Source organism: Odocoileus virginianus, chromosome 3, assembly GCF_023699985.2.
Source record: "Odocoileus virginianus isolate 20LAN1187 ecotype Illinois chromosome 3, Ovbor_1.2, whole genome shotgun sequence".
Classification (NCBI taxonomy): Eukaryota; Metazoa; Chordata; class Mammalia; order Artiodactyla; family Cervidae; genus Odocoileus; species Odocoileus virginianus.
In genome coordinates, this window is record NC_069676.1 from 70,842,197 (window position 1) to 70,848,196 (window position 6,000).

Below are 6,000 nucleotides of genomic sequence, written 5' to 3' on the forward strand. Positions count from 1 at the left end.
AGAATAGAAAAGCCACTGAAAAAAAAGAAAAAGCTGCCAAAGTTCAAGATGGTTTTAAAACACTTGTTTGTATAAACACCAGATTGGAATTACCCAACTTGTTTCTTTTAACTGATCCCTCTCCTTTCTTTCTTCATCATGTATCTACAGTATGTGGTGACTATAGGAGATAAGAATTAAAGAAAATACAGACCTTTCATCAAAGAGTTTCTGGATTGATTGTAGAGGATTGATTGTCTCATAAATAACACAGATAATAAATATGTAGGAAAAAAGAAAGCAAATAATATCAAGTTGAAGGAGGAAACTCCATTCTAAATGATTCAAGTTCGACAAGTTTTCTGATTAAACAAATAGACTGCATCACTGACTTTATTTTGAACTCTTTTTGATACAGAGAGTGGATATTTCACTAGTAGTCAAACTCTAAATTGGCCCTGTATCTCAGTATTAGCCATATATCATATCTGTATTATCCTCAGGTTAATTATTTATTTCTGCACTTGTGTATTTTAGCAAATGAGCATTAAATACTTTCCAAAAGGTATTTAGTTCTTTGATAAAGTAATTTGTGAAAGTGTTCAGCTATCTAATAGCTAAAAACAGCTGTACCCTGATCCTTCCCTGCCAACCTCCTGCTGCTTCATTGTTTCCAGAAAAAATATTTTAATCCAATTTAGCTGTTTCATCTGGGTTTACCTCCTTTAAATAACAAGATTATCCTGGACACTTTATTTTTTTTAAATGATACAGCTACACCAAGAATGACAATTTGGAAAGTTTTCTATCATGCAAGTCTATTTTTTCTGTCTTCAGAAAACAATAACTAGCTTTCCTTTGATGATTTGAAAAATTAATTTATACCTCAACCTTTCTGAATAGTCATAATGTAAGTTTCCATTTGACAACCATATTTTCTGGTGTCAATTGATAAAATTTATTTGTGCAGTTCAGTTCAGTAGCTCAGTCATGTCCAACTCTTTGCAACCGCATGGACTGCAGCATGCCAGGCTTCCCTGTTAATCACCAACTCCCAGAGCTTACTCAAACTCAGGTCCCTCGAGTCAGTAATGCCATCCAACCATCTCATCTTCTGTCATCCCCTCCTCCTCCTGCCTTTAATCTTTCCCAGCATGAGGATCTTTTCAAATAAATCAGTTCTTCACATCAGGTGGCCAAAGTATTGGAGCTTCAGCTTCAGCATCAGTCCTTCCAATGAATATTCAGGACTGATTTCCTTTAGGATTGACTGGTTTGATCTCCTTGCAGTCCAAGGGATTCTCAAGAGTCTTCTCCAACACCACTTTTGAATACCAGTTCAAAAGCATCAATTCTTTGGTGCTCAGTTCAGTCCAGTTGCTCAGTCGTGTCCAACTCCTTGCAACCCCATGAACTGCAGCACGCGAGGCCTCCCTGTCCATCACCAACTCCCGGAGCCTACCCAAACTCATGTCCATTGAGTCGGTGATGCCATCCAGCCATCTCAGCTTCTGTAGTCCCCTTCTCCTCCTGCCCTCAATCTTTCTCAGCATCAGGGTGTTTTCAAATGAATAAGCTCTTATCGCATCAGGTGGCCAAAGTATTCGAATTTCAGCTTCAGCATCAGTCCTTCCAATGAACACCCAAGACTGATCTCCTTTAGGATGGACTGGTTGGATCTCCTTGCAGTCCAAGGGACTCTCAAGAGTCTTCAACACCACAGTTCAAAAGCATCAATTCTTTGGTGCTCAGCTTTCTTTATAGTCCAACTCTCACATCCATACATGACTAGTGGAAAAACCATAGCTTTGACTAGACGGACCTTTGTTGGCAAAGTAATGTCTCTGCGTTTTAATATGCTGTCTAGGTTGGGTTTTTTTGTTTTTTTTTTTTTTTGTATAGCAGAGTTTTATTAAAGTATAAAAAGGGACAGAGAAAGCTTCTGACATACACATCAGAAGGGGGATGGAGACTGCCCCCCTCGCTAGTGTTAGCAAGGGAGTTATATACTTTTTAAAATAGTTATTACAATAAATCAAAAGAATGTCTCAAGGTTGTAAAGATCTTACTAGACCCACTCCCATAATTTACATTTTAAGATAATAGGATTAGCCAGAAGGTTTTTAGGAAGGAGAAACTGTCTTCAAGCAGGATACATGTTGTTATATCATCCTTAGTACAGAGTTTAGAGTTGTTTGTTGTGTAATCATCAGTTTAGGGCTTAAAGATAAAAATGTTTTATATGACAAAGACTAAGGAATGTAGGGAAAAAAAAAGATGTTTGTCCTTTCCTCCTCCTTGAGAATTTCAGACCCCTATCTCCTCCTCCAGACCCGTCTCTCCTCAGGGACCCCAGACTTCTTATCAACCTGCCTAGGAGTTGACTGTCTCATTTCCCCTTTCCTTTTAGGAGAATTATGTTGCCAAGGAAAAGGGGCAACATTTTCATTCCATAACTACTTCCTGCTGTGATGGGGCACTGTCCCTAAATTGTTCAGGCCACATTTTCTCCTAGCCCTCATATTGAGGGTCCCTGATCCGGGGGCCCCAAGTAACAGGTGGCCCAGACTTGCCCGTGAGTGTCCAGGAGTCTCCGGTGGAGGCATGGGTCAGTGGTGGCATCCTGCAGGCTTGGAGACACTGACAGTAGCAGTGCCTGCATGGGACCTTTTGAAAGAGGTCTCCTTATATTCATTGCCTCCACCATAGGAGGTCAAATAACAGTAAGGGAACACGGCCCCACCTTTCAACAGAAAATTGGATTAAAGATTTACTGAACATGGCTCTGCCCATCAGAACAAGATCCAGTTTCCCCTCAGTCAGTTTCTCCCATCAGGAAGCTTCCATAAACCCCTTATCCTTCTCCATCAGAGGGCAGACAGACCAAAAACCACACACAGAACTAACAGATCTGATCACGTGGACCACAGCCTTGTCTAACTCAATGAAACTATGAGCCATGCTGTGTAGGGCCACCCAAGGCGGACGTGTCATGGTGGAGAGGTCTGACAGAATGTGGTCCACTGGAGAAGGGAATGGCAAACTATTTCAGTATTCTTGCCTTGAGAACCCCATGAACAGTATGCAAAGGTCAAAAGATAGGACACTGAAAGATGAACTCCCCAGGTCGGTAGGTGCCCAGTATGCTATTGGAGTTCAGTGAAGAAATAACTCCAGAAAGAATGAAGAGATAATGAGATAAAGAATGGGAGGTAGGAGATAAAGTACACCTGCATTGTTAAGCATTACATCAGCATATTAGTCTTCTTACCTGTATTCTAAGCTTCTTGGGGGTGGGGCTTATTTAAAAACACAGCTTCTCAAATTACCTAGAAACGTGGGGTGTAAATCTAGCTGTCACACCTCAGAAAGACAAAATACCACTTAAGCACAGTCCAGTAAAGGACTGGGGACAAAGGATCACTGTATGAAGCCAGAGTTAGAAACATAAGCCTAAGGAGAAAATTGACTTTCTGTCCAATGTGAATATATCAGCCCAGGGAGATATTAACAGGTGATTTGAGTGAAGTAAATACAGGAAAAAATAAAGGAAAGTCCTATGGAATCACTAGCAGAGAGCTGAGGCAGGAAACATACATAAACACAAAGAGGGTTTAGACAAGCTAAGACATGGCACAATGCTTCTTAAAAGAAGCTGGTAATAGACTTATTTTTTCTTTTACAGAAGTTTATTCTATGAGTTAGAGGGTCTCCCAGGAGTGACAATTCTTCTGACACATTTCAGATGACACTTGTTAGCTATGCACCTTATGCAGTTATATACCTAGTTTTCTCATCTGTAAAAGGAAAATGATCATAGTGCCTTCCTCACTGTAGTGTTAGGAAGATGAAATAGCTTTGGCGTCTTGGTAGAAATTCAGCGTCTAGTAGCTACTATTATTTCATCTGTATTCCCCATAGCAAATAATGTTAATAATAATAACAGTCATGTGGCGATATGTTAGGTAAATTTTGCTTCTAACTTCAATCCTTCCACCATAGGTAAGTAAATACTATCACTTGCATTTTCCAGATAGAGAAACAGAAGCTTAGCTGGATTAAGAAACCTCTCGGAGCTCTCAAAGGTACTGAATCAGGATTTGAATCTTGAGAGTTTAATTCTGAGACATCTGATTCTTACTCAGGCGCTCTTCTCTGACTTGGATCTTCTCATTACTAGGCTGGGGAGTTTCAGATGTGCTGAAGGGTTTGCTTCAGTCCTGGGAGGGACTTTTACTTCACTGTGTCCTACAAGTATTTTTATGTGTGTGTGTATGGTGTATGTCTAAACTGTGAACATAAAGCAGTGGGAAAGGAGAATGGTAGGCCCTCAGAAGATGCCGGTGAACTGAAGAAAGAGGTAAATTTGTTTTAAAGATTTTTGATTGGAAAGACTTTGCCATTCTCATCTCCTGTGGGTGTTATCTCCAGCCCCATGAAGCAGTCTTTGCCCTTGACAAATCCATCACCTATGCCCCTTTCCTTTTGATTCTTTGCTACCTTCCCAGTATTTACTCCTGCTTGTGGGACAGGGTGGGCTTTGCAAAATAGCTATTTCACTAAGCAGTGATTCTACCCCTAGACAGAGAGGGTCATACACCCCAGTGTTCACAGCAACACTATTTAAAATGGCCAGGACATGGAAGCAACCTAAGTGGCCGTCAGCAGAGGAATGGATGAAGAAGAGATGGTGCATATATGCAATGGAATGTTCCTCAGTCACAAAAGGAACAAAACTGCACCATTGTAGTGACATGGACAGACCTAGAGCCTGTCATGCACAGTGAAGTAAGTCAGAGAACCAAATATCATACATTAACTCATATATGTGGAATTTAGAAAAATGGTACTTATGAACCTATTTGCAGGTCAGGAATAGAGATGCAGACATTGAGAATGGGCATGTGGACGTGGGGTAGGGGGAGGTCAGGATGGGATGAATCGAGAGAGTAGCACTGACATATAAACACTACCATGTGTAAACCAGACAGCTAGTGGCAAGCTACTGTCTAGCACAGGGGGCTCAGCTCAGTGCTCTGTGATGACCTGCAGGGTGCGATTGAGGGGGAGGGGCTGGGGGGGATGCTAAAGAGGGAGGGGATATATGTATACTTATAGCTGATTCACTTTGTTGTGTAAATCTGAAAGTAACACAACATTGTGAAGCAATTATACTCCAGTAAAAAAATAAGATAAAGTTTAGCCATGCTCCCACATAATTTTTGTATACCTGGATTGTGATTCTTAACACTTTGGGAGAAACTGGCCCTGTGATGGTCAGGCCTGCTGGGATGCAAGCGCCTTCAAGGTGAAGTTGTTGTTGTTCACTCAGTCGTGTCTGACTCTTTGCAGCCCCATGGGCTGCAGCACGTCAGGCTTCCCTGTCCTTTACTATCTCCTGGAGTTTGCTCCAATTCATGTCCATGGAGTTGATGATGCCCTCCAACTATCTCCTTCTCTGTCACCCGCTTATTCTCCTGCACTGAATCTTTTCTAGCATCATGGTCTTTTTCAATGATTTGGCTCTTTGCATCATATGGCCAAAGTATTGGTGCTTGTTTCAGCATCGGTTCTTCCAATGAGTATTTAGGGTTTGATTTCCTCAACTGGTTTGATCTCCGTGCTGTCCAGGGGGCTCTCAAGAGTCTTATCCATCACCAGAGTTGAAAAGGATCAGTTCTTGGCACTCAGCCTTTATTATGGTCCAACTCTCACATCCATACATAGCTTTGACTATATGGACCTCTGTCAACCAAGTGATGTCTCTGCTTTTTAATATACTGTCTAGGTGTGTCATAGCTTTTCTTCCAAGGAGCAAGTGTCTTTTAATTTCATGACTGTAGTCACCATCTGCAGTGATTTTGGAACCCAAGAAAATAAAGTCTGTCACTGTTTCCGTTTTTTACCCATCTATTTGCTGTGAAGTGATGAGACTGATGCCATGATCTTTGTTTTTTGAATGTTGAGTTTTAAGCCAACTTTTTCACTCTCTTCTTTCACCTTTATCAAGAGGCTCTTTAG